Genomic DNA, 18705 nt, shown 5'->3' with positions numbered 1-18705 from the left:
ATGGATGTAGTGATGAATGAGACATTAGAGGTAGAGGATGTATTGATAGAGGTATAGGGTGAGAAAAGGTAGTGCACTGCAAATAGAAGGAGAATGAGGTTTGAGATGAGTTAGAGAGTTGAGTTAGAGGCTATATTGAGAGTGGTTGTCTATGCTTGGCTAAAGGTTGGAGGGCTCTCAGGAACAAAAACAGAGGTCCTTGTGAGATACATTAGAGAGCAGTTTGAAAAACTAGATGGGAGGGAGAAACTATGATGGTCTCTAAAAGGTTACCATGACAGGAACCCAGAGTGGAAATACTGTAGTATTAGGATGTCCTTGTCTTAGTACAGGTTTTTCCCCAGAAACACACAGAGAATGCTTTCTCAAATTTGCTTTCAAGTGTTTCCCTAATGCAATCATCATCACCAATTTCTGAAGTACCGTTGCCACCAACTCCAGGAGTTATTCCTATGCAAGGGTTAAAATTAGCTGTGACCCTGAATTTGCAGTTTATTCTCCAGAGGAAGAATGAGAAAGCGAGGGAGCTTGAGAGGAAGGGTCAGAGACTAGCTTGCCAAGAACAAGAGGAAGAGGAAAGGAAGAGAGAGAAAATAGTAAAATGGATTTATGAGGATAGAAAAAAGGAGAGTAAGAAGTGGGAAAGGGATAGATAGTATAGGGAAAAGAGGAGAGAAGTGTAGCAAGAGAGGATCACTTTAGAGAAAGAGCAGGATGGCAGTTGAGACAAATACACCGGGTAAAAGGGATTCTATTTACAACTCTTCAGGAGTTTCTGCCAACATTCCAAAAGAGAGTGCATTTGTATTGGGGAAACAAGATATTATAGAATAAGTTTTGAAATTGCTTGAAAGGCTCAGGCATTCGATGATGTGTCTAAGGCAGCCAGTCTAATCAAAGAAGCAGCAGTCATTGGAAAGATGCCTGGTTGAAATTAATAGCAAGTCAGCCATTGTTGATTTATGGGTGAGTGAGAAGCAAGGTGATAGATGTTTCTTGGGAATGGATGTTTCTTAGAAAATTATTTCATTGCCCCTGGTTCAGAAGGCCTAAGCCTATATGACTTGGACAAAATCAGCTGTGTTGACCATTCCTGTTAACAGAACAAGGGAGTTAGTAGATCAGGACAGACTCTGAAAAGGCACTGGCTGTGGCATCCATTGCCTCCGCTCCAGACAGAGAGGTCAATAAAATACCCAAAGCAGACCAGGTGTGTGTGCTGGGTCAGGTTTTTAGCCACTAGAGGGCCTATCCGGGAGGAATTCTCGAAGCCACAAGTTTCATGCACTATGTTTGTGGGTCTTTGGAGGGAAGCCCAGGGACAGGTCAACATGGGAGTGGTAGTACTGAGAGGATGGACTGCTACATAGTGAGCTGGTAAGTCCTGAGACAGGTACTTAGAAGATGCTAGTGGTTCCCATAGCGCACAGGGACTCTCCATTGTCACTGGCCCACAAAGTGCTCGCAGAAGGACATGTGGGCATTAGAATGATCCTTGATAGGCCAGACCCTCTTTTCTACTGGCTGGGGATGTACAAATATGCAGACCCCTTCTACACAACCTGTCCTACATGCAAACTGAGTGGTAAGTCAGGGGTAAGACCACGGTACAGCCAGTGAATCTATCAGTTGTAGGAGTTCCAGTTGAGTGGGTGGGAAACAAGTACTTTTTGGTTGTGGTGGACCATGCCACCAGGTATCAAGAGATAGCATTCCTGAGGAGCATGACTGCAAAGGTAGCTACGGTTCTCCTACAGTTCTTTTCTAGGGTTGGATTTCCAAAGAAAGTGATTTCTGACCAGGAAACCAATTTCATCTCGTCTTTCATGAGAGATATTGGAGCAAACTGGTGTGACATACCACTTCTCAACAGCACACTATCCACAAATCAGTGAGTTAGTTGACAGGTTTAAAAAGACCTAATGGGAGCTATACCAGAAAACCTCAGAAGGATCTAGAATCCTCTCCTGCCATACCTGTTCACTCACAGGAATCTTACATGAAAGGAGTTGGGTTCAGTCCCTTTGGCCTTCTGTTTCGGCACAATGCATCTGGTCCACACACCTTGATCAGAGCAGGGTGGGACTGAACCTAAAAGTCACCTCAGAAGGATGTAGAGAACTATGTGATTTGTGTCAGGAAGTTGATGGCAAAATACATGGGTCAGGCAAACAAAAACCTTCCGTCTAGGCAACTGCTAATGAAGGATTGTATTGACCAGAAAGAAATGCTGACTGGGTACCTTGAAGGTCAGGAGGTGTTGTTGCTGGAGCCCATCTCTCTAGAGCTTTAGAGGCGGGCCATATGAGTAGTTCACAAGATGTGAACTACTTGGTGGACTCATATGTCACAAGGGAATCTAGGGGTTAGTTCACTATGAACTGGGTGAAGTCTTACCTCTGGAAAAAGTACCCTGTGAACATTCGGATTATGTCAGAGAAAGTTTAGGAAGACAGTGCCCCTTTTCCTGAAGAGCTGTATACTGGCATGAGAGACAGACCTGTCTAAGGGCCACTGCTTGCACCTGAGTTGATGCCTGTGCATCATGGAGAATTTAGGGAGGTACTGGGACAATTTTCCTACTTGTTCTCCCTGTCTGCAGGGATAACGCATGTCTTTTTTCATGAGCTTGGCATAGATTGTCTGCCTATCAAAAGCAAGGCTTATCACAAGTCTGACCAACTCCACTAATGCATTAAGTAGGAGGTAGCAGAAGGGGCTTGGGGGTAATTGAGTGATTTCATAGTTCTTTGGATATATCAGTGGTACTGGTGCCCATGCAAAGTTCTACTGGCTTATACTTTTGTTTGGACTGCAGAGCAAACTAGAAGTCACAAAGACAGCTGCTCATCCAATCCCAAGCTGGTCAGCTAGTGAACTGGCTGAGGGCTGTAAAATACTTGAGGACCTTAGATCTAACCAGTGGCTACTGGCTGATTGATGAAGTGCCTAGTACCAAGGAGAAGACCGCATTTTCTATGTCTGAGAGGCTATTCCAGTTTAAAATGCATTGTGTCGTGTAGCAGTGAGCATTATATTCTTTTCAATAAACTTCATAAAAGGAGGATAAGCTCAAAGAGCAACCTTCTCACCCTTCTTGCTGTACTGATGGACAACAAATAAACCGCCTTCTATTTGAGAACCATTATAAGCAAGAATGCATTGGCTAAAATGGGGACCCAAGAGAAAAGTCAGCACTATATTAGGCTATCAAAGAGTGCCAAGAAAAGACTGATAAAGTAAATTTGTCTGCATAACTTAAACAAAATTGTAAGATTTCCATACAGGAAAAAATCCAAGCAATGTGAATTTCCAAAAGGATGCTTAATAGAAGGAGGCACAGTACTCCCACATCAAGATCTCCAAGCAGAATGACTTGGGAACAGTCACTAACAACAGTTCTAAACAGAATGTACAGACAGCGTGGCATGTGCTACAATCAAAAATGTACAAGTGCTTAAAGGGCCAGATACAAGAAAATAAATGTTCAATGATGGCAATGTAACAAAAATGCTACAAGAGATAGTTTGAAGGAAGAAAGCCATTGGCTGGTGAATCTAGACAGGCAGAAAAAGTGTCCAAATATATTTTCGCTCTCCCTATTTTTGGACCCTTCTCTGTGAGCGACCCTACAAACTGGCACTGCAGAATGAAGGATACCCACCAGGGAAAACCCAACACCTCAGCATTCAGAGGGTCTAGCAGTCTGGTGTGATACCATCAAGAAAATGCATGTCACTTATTGGAACAATCAGTTTTTGTTTCATAGTTGCCAGTGGGATGGCTATTATTTCTGGTCGAAGAGTCAACAGAAATATGGCTCAACCCTCAATTTTCAGGTACGCAGCCTGAGGGTGTGGCATTTAAGGTGCAGATTCCCTCTGTTTCGCTGCAAAAGGAGGCTTGCTATCTGTGGATAGGACCATGATGGTGCACATATGAGTTGTAATAAGCCTGTTTACCAAGGGTATCTGGCTCAGATTTGGGCAATCAGTCAGTCAGTCAGTCAACTTTATTTTGCATCATTTCAGATGCATAAAAGGACAAGCATAAAAAAAGCAGTAAAATTAGTATCCTAAAATTATCCTTTATAAAAACACTTACTATATAGTTCATTTCTGGTCATAATCAGTAAAAGTCATGTTCAGCAAAAAACAGTTATCGCCTGACCCTACATATAGACAGTATTTAAACAGCTCCCTTTGACAAATGTGCAAAGCATACAAATACAGTGATTCCAACCTTTACAGCTCATCATCAATATTTAAAACATTATAGAGTAAGAAACACATACCAGGGGAGGCGTGGCTAGCGCCTACGGGAGATGACGGCGGCTCCGTAGAGCTCCAAGCAACGGCGGCGCAGACCAGGGATTTACAAAGCGCCTCACGTGAAGAAAGCCGGCGAATTTGCTAAATCGGATGTCGGAACCTGAACGGCTTCCAGCGGAGTGACTCTCGTCGCGGGAGGAGGCGTTTCTGGAAACAAATTGGTCCTTTTTTCCTCAGCAAGCTGAGAGATCCGCCATTTTGTCTCTCTGGTGAACTGAGGTGATTCCTCTTCCCTGGAAACCTCGCCTACCAGTATGTTGCGGTTTCTCTGTTTCTGACACGTTGCGCTATGCACAAATATTTAGCGCTCTTCTTCAATTAATGCACGCTTCAAATATCATTATTTCACCGTCTTTGCCATGAACTATACTTTTTCAGTTTAACTGCTAGCGTCCATTTTACCTTCAAGGAATCTTCGCTTGCAGGACTATGTATGAACCTCATTGCGCACACATCAACTGCCTGCACTTATTATCCTGACTTGCGCATTCATTACTTTTTAAAATTTTATTGCAGAGAGACTTCCAATTATGTTGCTGTTTTTCTTTTGCTTTCCCTCAGAGCATGTACATTTTGATATTGTTGAAATTTGTGACACTATAATTTCCTCAGTATGACTCTCTATTGATGATTAAGGTCTCTCCCTTAAACCAAGGGACTTAAGAACATATTTCTTGTATATGAAATGTTCATCTACAGTTATTGTCAATATTTTTCTTGACCTGCATGTCCTTTATTGTTCTTTGTGCATGATAATCTTTTCAGCTGCTGTGTGCGTCCTTTCTTCCTATTGGGTTAGTGGAGAACATAAGCATCTGCTTTCATTTATCTATTGCGGAATTTGTATATTTCTGACCGATTTTTTCACTTTAGGCAAAGATTACTTGCACTGCTTATTTATATGGGCAGATTGAAATCAGTTAAATTACTGGTGCCTTCAACGAATCATTAATCTACCTCTCGAGCGCACCTTTTCACTCATCGTTTCAAGATGGAGGATTCTATGTCTTCTTCTCCAAAAGGTGCTTCAGCTTCTTCCGCCAAAACTACCAAAGCTTCATCCAAGCGGTTAAAACAAGATCCGCCATCACCTCCAAAGCAGTCTTCGTTAGTCTCGTTAGACATTCTCTTTGAAGAAATTCGGGCATTGCGCCCATTTGTGGAGGAGACGAATTCGAAGATACAAGTCTTTACGGAGGGATGGACGAAAATGGAAGAGAGAATCACAGCGGTAGAACAATGTGTGGACTCCTTGGGTTTGACTTGCACTCAGGTAGTAGTCCTCCAGGCACAGGTTGCGTCTTGCCAGAAACAGATTGAAAACCTTGAAAACAGGAACAGGAGGGATAACCTACACATTTATGGGCTGCCGGAAGGTTCAGAGAGGCTGGATCCTATAGCTTTTTTCAAGTCCTTCTTACCGTCAGTGCTCAAATTGCCGGAAACCACTGTCTTGAACATTCAACGTGCTCACAGGCTAGGCCCCATGCACTCTTCCCCATCTGTTCCACGCAAACCGCGAGGTGTTATATTATACTTTCTAGAATATACAGACCTCCTCAAAGTGTTAGCTGCAGTGCGTTCTCTGAAGCGGATTTCATTTTCAGGAAGTCAACTTTATTGTTCACAGGATTACGCCAAATCCACGGCAGATAGAAGAAAATAATTTTTGTCCATGAGACCTGCTTTGCGCTCTCTAGGAGCACAATTCGGCTTATTTCAACCTTGTTTATTTAAAGTAACCTTAAACAACAACACCTTTACATTCGAGGATCCGATTAAACTCACACGTTTCTTGAACTTCTACTGCCCAGACAAAATGGAAATTTCGAAGTCTCGCCCTTGATGCTTGTCTTCTTGCAGGATTCATGGACATAATCTTAAATTTCCCAATCCGCTGAGGTTTTCTTTTCTGTTTTCTTCCTATAGTTCAATGGTTATTTAATAGTTTGTATATTGTTAAGATCTAGTCATTGTTACTTAGCATTGGTTTTTCACATTTATGTGGTTTTATGATATTTGTTTACACTTATATTATGATACAATTGTTTAAGTAACTTCTTTATTTCCTTACAGGTTCTTCTTCACGTTATCCTTCCCTCATATTTGTGACCGCTTAATCCGAAGTTGTGTCGCCTTACCTTTTGGAGCCCGGACGTGTCATCCTTCCATGTGGCCTTTTCCCTCCCCACCTTCCCTATGTTGTGGAATCATTCTAGGTATTGTTTTTTTTCTTCTTTCTTTTCTTCCTATTCTCAGCACTACCGTTATCTATCTATATCTACTCTCTGTCACTTACCTTTAGTTTGTCTTTCTCTCTTTTGCATCTCCTACTTTTTATTCTCTGTCCTCTTTCTTATTCTTATATTTTTGGCATATTCTTAGTTCACTTTGCTTTTCTCAGTACTGCATATAATGTTTTCATCTACTGCATTCTCCATTTGTCACATGTTAGTTTGTTTTACTGTTTTTGTATATCTTTTTATCTCACAAAACCGGTTCAAGTTGCAGTTAGTTGGTCTATCTTCAGGTCTACATTTTTTGATTTGCATTTTCTTATAATTATTGGGTTCATACTTGTTCTGTTGTTTTACATATGTCTTTGAACATTGTATCTTGGAATGTGAAAGGTCTTCATTCTCCCATTAAATGACAACGGATCCTTACTCACCTAGCCAAGCTTGGTGCAGATATAGCATGTTTACAGGAATCTCACTTAATGGGAGAAGAATCCATTAAATTAAACAGAGGTTGGGTTGGAGAGGTTTTTTACTCACCAGGTGATGGTAAACTAAATGGGGTTCTTACTTTAGTTCGCAAGTCACTATCTGTTAAAGAATTATTACAAAGCTCTGGCGAAATGGGTCGATGGTTATTTACTAGGCTTTTGATTGATAAAATTCCACTTTCTCTGTTAAATGTCTATGCGCCCACTGCTGGTGATCTCTCCTTTTGGTCGCTCTTAGCACAGCAACTTGCAGAATGTATTGATGAAAATGTTGTAGTCACAGGTGACTGTAACCAAGTCAACAGCAACAGGGAGAGGAACCAGCAGGGACTGGGGGACGGGGGGAGATGGGCACAATGGCACACATGCACAACTAAGCACAGCACAACTGCAGACAAACCATGCCCAAGAACAACAACACCAACCAGGTGCACAAGTCACACAACCCGGCAATGTCACACCACTGAACAGGCACAGAAGTGAACACAACACCGCCTGAAAAGGAGAAGGGTGAGCCAAATCAGAGCTGATGGGACATCTCACACACAATGCAGCACACACACATGGGAAGCAGAGCACCCCAACATCCAACACAATGTGGTACAAACACCAACTTGTGCACAACCAAACACAGGACACAAGTGCACCCGCCTGTGGCCGGTAAACGGCCATATGCATCTGGTAAAGCATGAAACAGGGACATGATAATGCACACAGTCCTGATGGGGTAGCAATGCACGGATGGCAGGGAGCCAGAGAGTCCGTGACACACATTGGCATACAAATCAAGACACAACACAGTTGGAGACAAGTGAAAGTGCAGAAACTTTATCAACAAGTGCGAGTCAGTACGGCCAAGATAAGTGCCACGATATGCAGACCAATGCAGCAGCATGTCTGAATGAGGAACGTAGGAAAGCGCCCATGTCCATCTCGGGGAGTTCCTCACCAACACAAGTCAGTGCCAACCCGCGTTGGTTGTCTGCGCCTGGAACATTAGTCCTGGCCAATGTAGCCATGTCCACTGTCGTCTCGGGACTTGTGACCATATCCACAAAATGCAACCATGTGTCGTGACAAGTGCAATGGCTCGCATCCAGTTGTGGCTGCAGGTACCTTGTCACTCATCCATGAACGCGAGTGCAGCTACGTAGGCCAACATCTCCAATGACCGATCGTCGTCCACCACATCTGACATGTCGTCGACGTAATCCATCAGCTGACCAGGACAGATGTGCTGACTACAACTAGTGGACCCAATGTGCACCAAAGCCCAATCGGGTAGTGGCTCAATGTGCTCACTGCACTCGAGGATTCGTGCAACCTCCCAGGTCCAGTTTCTAGCCTGCATGCCAAACATCCATGCATGCCATAAGCGGTCACCCGGGTGACACTCCTGGTCATGGTACAACAGGGGGCGCACACACACGTCGAAATCCAGGTCAGCTACTGTTATGTTGGAGAGGCAGACATCCATGGACCACTCGAATATGCACGAGGGACAATGCAACACAGGCTGCACACATGTGACGTGCACAAGGCAGAAGCCCACCCGTTAACTGATCCGCAGCACTGCCAACGGCAGAGCCCCCAGTACTTGCAACAGACGTGCACGATACAGCTCCACGTGACTGGAGTAGACCATGTGTCCGGGATGGTCTGCCATTGCGTCAGTGGCACTGCTTGAAGCGGCACTGGCTTGCCCTGAGACAGTCCAGTGGATAAAATGGCACAGCTGGGTGCAATGAGCAGTGTCTGTGTGCAACGGGTGCAGGCCTTGGGTGGGGTGGAAGTACGTGTGAAGGCCATATCACGCATGCTAACTACGACCAAGGACCACTGCGTGTGGGATGTGTACACCTTGGACTCACACCGGGCAGTGCGTAGTGTGGAAGTCGCAAGCAAATTCTATTGTACCTGTCAGGGGTGCTGGGCACATGCAAGTTTCTGCTCGGAACTGCAGATGTGCTACAAAGGACCTTTCATTCTTACAGTGACTTCACCAGCTGCATGTATACAGGAGATGTACAGAGGCCGGTCGTGGGTGTGGTGGGACGTCTGCGACCCTGGGTATCATGGATGATATGCTCAGCACTATGCACATGAGTGGACTCACTGTGTCACGTTGCCACAAAGCTGCTCTGCCCTATCACGGGCACCCACACGTGTGCACTGCATGGTTGCATCACGTGCACTCCTATGGGACACCATTCTAATGCCTGTCCGTGCATGTCCAGTGCCATGCCAACAACACCGCGACGCTGGCCTTCGAAGGTGTGCGCCCACTTGGGTATAGGCCAATGGTCCGGACAGGGCGGACACAGGTGTCCAACTCATGGCTGGCTGGGATCATGCTGTGAATGAGACCAGGCAACAGACTCATGCATTTGCAAGACTGATACACATCACACCTGGCATGCATGTGCCAAGACCCCGAGCGTCCTAGCGCTCCTACATGTCCCCATACCTGCGGGCCCACCCTCCTGGTACATGTCACATTGCAACATTGTGTACTGTAGCCCTGGTGGCGACAACAACCCAATACAGAGACACACTTACCGCACTTCCTGCACCAGGTCAGATCCGGACCACGCCCTGTCCCCCCTGCCGAACTAGCACACGCAGCCTGTGCATGCAGGGGGGCAGGTGCGGGGCTACATGTCCAAGGTCACTGCCAATGCTGAGGTGACCTTTCAACGTCCGCAGAACACAGCACACTGTGATGTTGCAGGGTCCGTGCACATCAAGCTGACACAATGAACACACGGACACACTTGCTCAGGTGGTGTGAATGGCTATGGGCACGTGCTCAGGGTCACATTCATTATCAGGCACACTTACCGAGTGACACCTGTGTTGGATGTGTGTGGGGTATGTGTACACCAACCGGCAAGGGCTGCCTGGTGCAGTCAGAAATCGACAACAGTGTACATCGTAAAGGATACAACCACACAATCATAAAGGCCCCATGATTTGTGCTGCACAGAGTTAGTGGCCCGGATGCACAATGTCCTGCACGGGCCTGCCGCCACGGGCCACTGACTTGCGGTGCACTGGGGCAGGGTCATGGGTGCAGAGCAGGTTCACGGAATGACAAGGGGCCATGTTGCGGAGTGCCTCTATGAACAGTGGAAGGTGTACCCCCAGGGCAGGATGAAGAGGGAAGGCCCACACTGATACAGCTACTATGGTGGAGATGAATGGAACAGACACATGTCGGTCACCAAGTCTGGTCCAGCCAGAAGAAGAAGAAGCAGAAAACCACCAGGCCATGGGTTCTGACGCCACAAGGGTCCAAACAGTTGGTGTCCATGACTCATTGCGCACAGTTAGTGGCACCAGTGCAGTTAGAGGATGCCTCCTACAATGAGGCATGTCCAATGGTGTGGATTCCTCCACATCTTACCCAAGACATAGTTCCACATGTGTGACCTAATGGACCGCAGTGTAGGCCTGAGGCAGCGGTCAGCATGGGCCATTCACCGAGTGCCGCCGGCATAAGTTGGATGGCCCCACCAGCCTGCGTAGTTCAGGTTCAGTGGCACCACGGGACGCGGACTTGCGATGAACAGGGTTGATGGCACCAGGTCAGTTGTTGATAGTGTTCGGTCATCTCCGTGACTGTGACCTGGCTTTTGTCCGGACTAAGCCACATCTTCCTCGTACTCCTCTCCATGTGACCACTGGTGTGGACTCTGCCATTAGTGATTCATGACTAGATGCTGGATGTGGGACCTACTGGTCCGCATGGTAGTCCTGGTCCCTCATCCACGTGTCGCCGGCTGGCGTTGAACAGGGTTAGTGGCACCACATGTCACAAGATGCCCATATGGAACTATGCCTCACTGATCGGGGGAGGGCTGGTGCTGTGGTCGCTGCCCAGGCTTTGGGGTCACTGCCATTCAGGACTCAGAACACAGTTTCACAAACGGGACTTACTGGGCCGGTGTAGTATGTGAATGTGGAAGGAGTAATGTGGGTCAGCATCGGGGGGGCTAGCGATGGTCTGCGGAGGCTGCAGAGGTCACGGAACTGGTGCTTGGAGCTTGCACCAGCACGTGGTGGACCCTCCTTGACACACGCCGGTGTCGGCAGGTGGTCAATGTGGCCTGGCTGTGCAGGGGCAGGCCTGGCGGGTTCGGGGTCCAGCGGGCTGGGGTATGGCAGGTGCACAGGATCACAGGCAACTACACTCACGAGGACGGCGTCGGCCTCGTGCCATGGTGAGAGGTGCCATACTGGCAGAGACGTTGGGCTTTCCGGAAGTGGACCACGCCCATGGCTATGTGCTTTTTATTCACACCCCTACGCTGGCCTGGCGTCCGCCGGGCCATACCACTCCACTCACGCTTATGGGGGGGACGTAACAGGCAACATTTGCGTGAACTCACCCACTGGCCGGGGTGACATGGTTACGTCTACTGTCCACTACACTCCATACACCAGAGGTGTATGTCGCCATGGATATGGGTGTGTTATGCATAAGACGGTCTTTCCAGCACATCTCTGCCACTCTTGGCATTGTGTGCTTTCCCAGTCATTGTTCTCCTGCCTCCTTCACACATGCTTGGTTGCCACCTCTCCCTACATTGGGCTAGTGTGTGGCTGAGGTGCCATGCCGTTGATGGCTCATGTGCAGGGCTTGCCCAGGTTACCATTGTGAGTCGTTCTGTCGTGTCTGGTGGGTGGGCATGTTGTTATGCATGTTGGTTTTGATTTTGTGACGTGTGCATTGCCAGAGTTGTGAGTTGCATGGTTGTGGAGTTGAGGTGAGTGGGGTGTTCATTTGAAACTTGCCAAGGGGCTGTGCATTTCCCTTGGTGCCATCCTGGGGACGCTGGTTGCTGATGGATTGTCGGAGGATGGAGGAATCGTGCACAGTGGCTGGGTATTTGGAGGCGAGATTGGTGGAGGTTCCACGTGTTCGGTTGTTGCCTGCACATTGATGTGAGATGTGTGCTTTTTTTTGCGGTGATTGTGTGCTGTTTCGGCAGGGGGCACAGGTATGACATGTGTGCTGTGGATTGCCCCTGACATGTGCGTGCATCGAGCTATGGTGTATGGTCCTTGCTTGGTGTCCAGCGGATCCTGCACATTGTGTTGGACGTATAGGGACTGGGGTGACAGGCTGATGGTGTTGTCCAGGTCAGGTTTGAGGGACTTGGATGTGGCTAGCTGTGTGACTCCTCTGACTATGGAGGGTGTTGGTTGAGGGTTACCAGTGGTAAACAGGTGCAGCACAGCCAGCAGCTTTGTGTGGGGTGGGATGTTGGTTGTCTGCTGTGTTGGTGCTGTCGGCCTGTTGGGCGTTGTTGGTCAGGATGCATAGGATGGTTGTCCTTTTGGGCCTGTAGTGGGCAATGATATTGTCAGGTGTTGGGTCTGTGAGGCTGGTGCTTTTCCTGGGGGTCCGCTGTCTATGTCTGCACTGCCTCTATGGTGGTCCGGGGGGGTGTTCCGGGTGGGGTTTGGGGTCCTGGGGTGGTGGCGGTGGGTGTTGTTGTGGCCCTCTTGGGTGTCCGGCCCGCATGCCAGGTGGTTCCATGGCATCTGTTTCCCTTTCGATGTGGCTGTGAGCTGGTCTCCCGTCCGTGGTGCAGGCTGTGATCCGACTTTGCACCAAGTCAGAGCAGGTGTTATTTTCCTGCTGCTAACGCGCCTTATCGCCTGTTTTGTGTTCTTATCGCAGTTCTATCTGGTCGTTGTGAATGTTGTGGAGCGGTGTTGTCGCGGCTTTTGGCACGGGAACGTCTACTCTGCATCTCATTAGCGATAGTTGTGGGGGTCTTCTGTGGCGATGTTTTTTGCGGCTGCTATCGCGGGAAACTGGTGCTGTGGGCTGTTAACATCAGCTTATGAATGGGGCGATCGATTTATCGCAACTTTGGCTGTGATAAAGTGCCGTTAACTCGGTGATAGCTCCTTGTGAATATCCCCGGTAGTGTAGTATCAGTCAAATGGAATAGCGATCACTACTTTTCTGATACATTCACACCCCTCACTTATCGCCCTAGTGGCCATAAGTCCATTAGTGTTCGATTCTGGATCTGCTGTAGGCACCCATTATTTTGGTCTTAACCACCCTTCCCACACCAAACACCCCTCCCCCCTACCCCCCAGGCATGTCACTTGGGTCAAATCACTAGCGTGCAATATCCTTCCACGCCACCGTGGGTTGTACATTTAACTGAGTCAGCTCGTCAGGGATCCTCGAACAGTGAGGGCGTTGTCGCGCTAAGCCTGTTGTTCCCCTCCCTGGGTCCAGGATGATTTACTCGGGTGCATGTAACCTAGCCTACTTCTGCGGGGGGTTCCTCTATTGAGTCCTCCTCCCTGTAATCGTCTGGGGTCTATAGTAACACCACTAAAGTTTCCCATGCTCTTGCTGCATCCAATGCCCTCTCACTCCCCGCCTCTTAGCTGTTTGTATCCTGATTATTCCCTCACACTCTGCCCACTTAATGAGTTCTTTCTTCCATCTGGCTGTGTTTGGGCCCTGTTTTGCTTTCCAATGCATGGTAATGTCCCTTTTGGCTAGGAGTAATCCCATGTCTAAAAATTTGTTTGTGACTTTATGTTTGGATGTGTGTGGGAACCAATGCAGCATGCAGTATTTGAAAGATCCCTCCACTTCCCTGTCGGTGACATCTGCCAGCACCACACTCACCTCCTCCCAGAAGTTACCCAGTAATGGGCAGTCCCAGAAGATGTGTCTGAAATCTGCACATTCTTTATTGCACCGTGGACAAGCCGCAGAGTGGGTCGTGAAGTATTTATTCATTTCCTCCAGGGTGAGGTAATCTCTATGTAAGATGTACAAATGTACCAATTAGAATCTGGCATTTCTTGTCCTCTTCCGAGCCCTCTCCACCAGCTCTTCCCATGTTTTTCTGGGATATCCTCGCCAAGATCTGCCTTCCACTTTTGGCGCAGCTCTGATAAGGGGGGTAACGTTTCCCACATTATGCGCCTGGACAGACAGGTGACCTCCTTAAATGCAGGATGGAGGTCCAAGAAGTTATGAGAAAAATTAAAATTTTAAAAAATTTGCCAATCAAGAACAGGATCCTCCCTCTATCTTTTCTTCTAATCTCCACCGTCCATCTCATTTTTGTCCACCGCATTCCTCTTTGGGCCCTGAAGTTTTAGTCTTTGAGCAGAAAGTACTAGATGAGATCAAAGTCCTGGAAGAAGCAGAACAACGAAAGACCTTTACTAATATGAGTAAGACCGACTGGCAGGCAGTTAAATCATTACAAGATAATGTACTTATAACCATTAAATCTGCCGACAAAGGCGGGCCATAGTATTAATGAATACATGTGACTATGAGGCAGAAGTATTGAGACTGTTGCATGACAAGCAAAATTACCAACCTTTGCCCAGGGATCCATCAGCTGAACTTTTGGGCATAATTACAACATTGGTTTCCCAAGCAAAAGAGAAAAAATGGATAACCAGTAAAGAAGCAGATTTTTTGATTAATGTTAAACCTAGAACACCGGCATTTTACATTCTGCCCAAAACTCATAAGGCCCAATGGCCACCTCCAGGACGCCCGATAGTTTCGGGTATTGATTCTGTGCTCGAACCATTGTCGCAATTTGCTGACTTCTTTCTGAGAGAATCGGTGATTAAACAAGCATCTTATGTTCAAGATACAACCGATGTTCTGAATATGATTGATGATTTGGACTTTGACCCTTCGCAACAATTTTTGGTCACAATTAACATTGAGTCTTTATATACGAGCATACCCCAAGAGGCGACGCTGGTAGCAGCAGCTCGGGCTCTTGGGGCTCAGGAGTGGTTCTATGACACTCCCCAGTCATTTGTGATGCAATGTGTTGAGTTGGCCTTGACCCGTAATTATTTTTGCTATAAAAATGAATTATTTTTGCAAATATCGGGTACTTCAATGGGCGCATCTTTTGCGCCGAGCCTGGCCTGCATTTATGTAGGTCAGTTTGAGGAACACCATCTGTGCCAGTCCTCTAACCCCTTCCAGAGGCATATTTACCTCTGGAAGAGGTATATTGACGATGTTTTATGCATCTGGTCAGGACCCCTACAGCTGTTATGTGAATTTTTCGAGTGGTTGAATGGCCGAGATAAGTGCCTTAAGTTTACCTGGAAGATAGATCGTGAGAGAACCACTTATCTCGATCTGGACATCAGAGTACTAAATAACAAGCTTAGTACAAGCGTACATCAAAAGCCCACTGATAAAAATTCATTGCTACACTACCAATCCTTTCACCCGAGAGCCCTGAGGGATAATCTCCCGGTGGGTCAGTTCCTCAGGTATCGTAGGAACTGCTCTTCGACTAATGAATTTTTACAACAATCTGAGAGCCTGACTGAAAAATTGGTTCAGCCAGCTTATCCGAGAAAAATTGTCACCAGAGCTCGAAAGAGGGCCCAGAACACGCCTCGAGATGTTCTTCTCGAACGAAATAGTAAAAAATCTAAGGCTTGTTTACCAGTGGTATTAACGTTTGACCCCCTCTGTACTAAGATCCGTCAAGCAATAAGAAAACATTGGTCATTACTATCTACCAATGAATTCCAAATGCCACAACCTCGATTTGCGTTCAAACGTGCTCAGAATTTAAAGGATAGATTGGTCCATACAAGACCTATGCACAGCACTGTCAGTAACCCCCTTCCGTCGGGTCACTACCCATGTGGATGCTGCTCAGTCTGTGAGTTAACAGGAAAGATTACTGAACTTTAGATGTTCGATGGGAAGATGTGGTATTTAAACAAGTTCAGTAACTGTAACGCTACAAATGTGATCTACAGACTGACCTGTCCTTGTGGATTACATTATATAGGCTTAACCTCTCGCAAGGTTAAGGTTCGAGTTCAAGAACACCTTAGCACAATCAAGGCAGGGAAATTGACAACACGTCTGGTACAACACTATAAGGAATACTCACATCACCATAAAGCATTAAAATGGGTGGTTTTGGAAAAGATAGTGGGTGGCGTAAACAGTATGGAACAAAGACTTGCTGTTAAGGAAGCACGTTGGATTTTTTTAGAGAAGGTTGATCATATTGGCCTCAATGACCAGATTGAGTGGAATAAGATCAGTAGATGAGATTATGACTAATGGATGTCTTTGACGAAGAGAGGTTGGCTATGAGCTTACTGTGAGTCAACATGAACTCAGTATTACCAGTGTGGACTGTTCCAGAAGCTGTGTGGATTACTGCAAGTACACAACCGTGTAATTATGCATGTGGGTTGGTATTTTTCTGGTATTTTTCCGAAATGTTACCTATAGTGTGGACTGTTTCATGTGATGTACAGTGAGTGTCACATCAATGAGGGAGGTTTTTAGAAACTTGGCACTATTTTGTCACTATAGGCAAAAAACCACTGCAGTATTCGACTCCTCATCCAGTATGGGTTTGTCTCTTCCTTTTTGAATGTTTATTGTAGCATCATAGGGAGTGTAGTGCATGCTCCTCTATTGTTTGGAGCTTTTTAGTATTTCAAGATGGCACCCGCAGATGTCAGTTTAATCTTGAGGCTGGAGTGGGGGTCATATGATCAGGGACATGATGAGATGGAATGTGCAATATCGTTGTGGAAATTGTGAAGGATGTTTATTAACATGGTACAATGTGGCACTCTAGTTATAGTAGTGCGGCACTGGACGACCTTTTTATGTGCATTTACAATCTCCATTGCACAGTGTGGGGCACGCTATTTGATTTAATGACGCGCGTTCACCACTCTAAGATGGCGCCCGTACCGGGCCAATCTTTTGTGAAGCCAGTGCGGGGGACGTTGTAATGGTGAGCGCGTCTCACCCGGATAAAATGCCCCAGGGCGGCGTAGGGGTTTGCGGGTTGATTCACCTATCGGAATCCCTTTGGAGCGGTAAGAGTATGTGGGCCGAGTTTGAGTGGCTGCATGAGTAAGGAGGATTAGGCTCTAAGTAGGGGTTGATTGGTACGGATGAAGGGTAACAATTATGCCTGGTTCACCCCATGATTTTTGACGACATGATTGGTATGAGAGGTGGGGTTATATAGTCTTCCGTAAGAAAGATACCTGAAAGTTGTATGATCCTAAGGATTTTTTGGGGCCGTTATAGGAGCAAATATAAGTAATGAGGCATAGAGAAGCTGATTGAGAGTCTGTGAAAGTTCTTTTATGCCTCGAGATAGTTGAATTTGATACTATTTGATGTTGCTCCGTTGTTCCATAGTGTAGGTACTAAATCGTCTGAGCACTTATTGGAGTTGCTAGGCGTGTCTTTTTAAATTCCAATGTTCATGCGATTGGTTGGTGATGGTTGTACACGTGAAAGGTGGCTGCAGATAGAGTGTGTTGCTGACCTTTATATATTCTAGATGGAATATATGATCTGTATTCCTTTTTTCCACAGATAAAATAACAAGCAACATAAGTGCTGTTTTTAGGGATAAAAGTTGTATATGATACACATCCCTACGCCATAGTGGGAGCTGGTATGCGGGCCCATAGCTCCTACTAGGTAAATATCTTAATGACGCAACACGGGCCACTTGTCAATCTAGATGGCCATGGTACATAAGTTCAGTTCATACTTGGACTGTAGAGAGCCTGTTGGGTTTATTAAAAACAATTACTCTAAATATTTTTTTTCTCCCCCTTTTGTTGTTTGTGTCTGTCAGTCACTTTTTTTGTGATGTTAGATGTCCAGGGAGGTGATTATTGACCTCGGTTGCCCTGACGAATTTGCCACGAGATAATTGGCAATGAAACATGTTGGCCGTCATCAAAGTGGTTCACAACATGCTGTGTTTTTAACTTGGTGCTGACTCATAGTTCAGGATAAAAGTGGCCAGTCGTTGTGAGTCTAATCCAATTTTAAGTGAGATATTCTGTGTCTCACTATTTTCACGGGGTCTTTATCTTTCAGCACTTCTTTCTTTACTGGACACACCACATTTTTTCCATGGAGAAAGTTATCGATGATGACATAAACGTGGGCAAGCTGGTGAGAACCGACCAGTAGCTCCTCTGGTGGTGCGCACGTGAGATACTTTCTCTTTTCTCCACACTTTTTTTGAGCACATACACACTGATAGTTGGGGGTATGTGTTCTTTTGAGTGTACTGACTGACCAACTTTTGTGTTTTCTTTCTATTTTTGTCCTGCAATTTTAAATGTAATGGGCACTGAGGATACGGCCAGATTATGCTATAATGTTAGTCGGCTGAGGTTTTAGATAAAAATATCTTCCCTCATTGGTATCCTATAGATATATTTAAGCAAGTGCCTATACTTGCCAGATCCTTTGTTGGATTGACCTCTTTAAATGTACCTGTCGTCATCACCACATATTGGCAACCCAATGACGTTGGTGGTTCAGTGAGTCCCCCTCCCCAGTGCTTTCATATGGGGGCAGTGAGGGTGGAGTGCAACAAGAAGTACCCCCTGGGTAAGTCGTAGTGCTCCTGTAGGTCATTGAGTGGGATCATGGCTCCTTCCTCGTATAAATCTCCCATTGTCATCAACCCTTGTTCCGCCCAATCCTTCAATCGCTGCCAAGTACCCCCATGTGGTAAGGCCTCACACATAAATAACGGGATTTCAGGAGTGTAAGGGCTCCTAAATTTGGCCCGCCGCAGATATCTGTTCCAG

Source organism: Triturus cristatus, chromosome 3_2 (assembly GCF_964204655.1).
Source record: "Triturus cristatus chromosome 3_2, aTriCri1.1, whole genome shotgun sequence".
Lineage (NCBI taxonomy): Eukaryota > Metazoa > Chordata > Amphibia > Caudata > Salamandridae > Triturus > Triturus cristatus.
Note: the sequence above shows the minus strand (reverse complement) of the source record.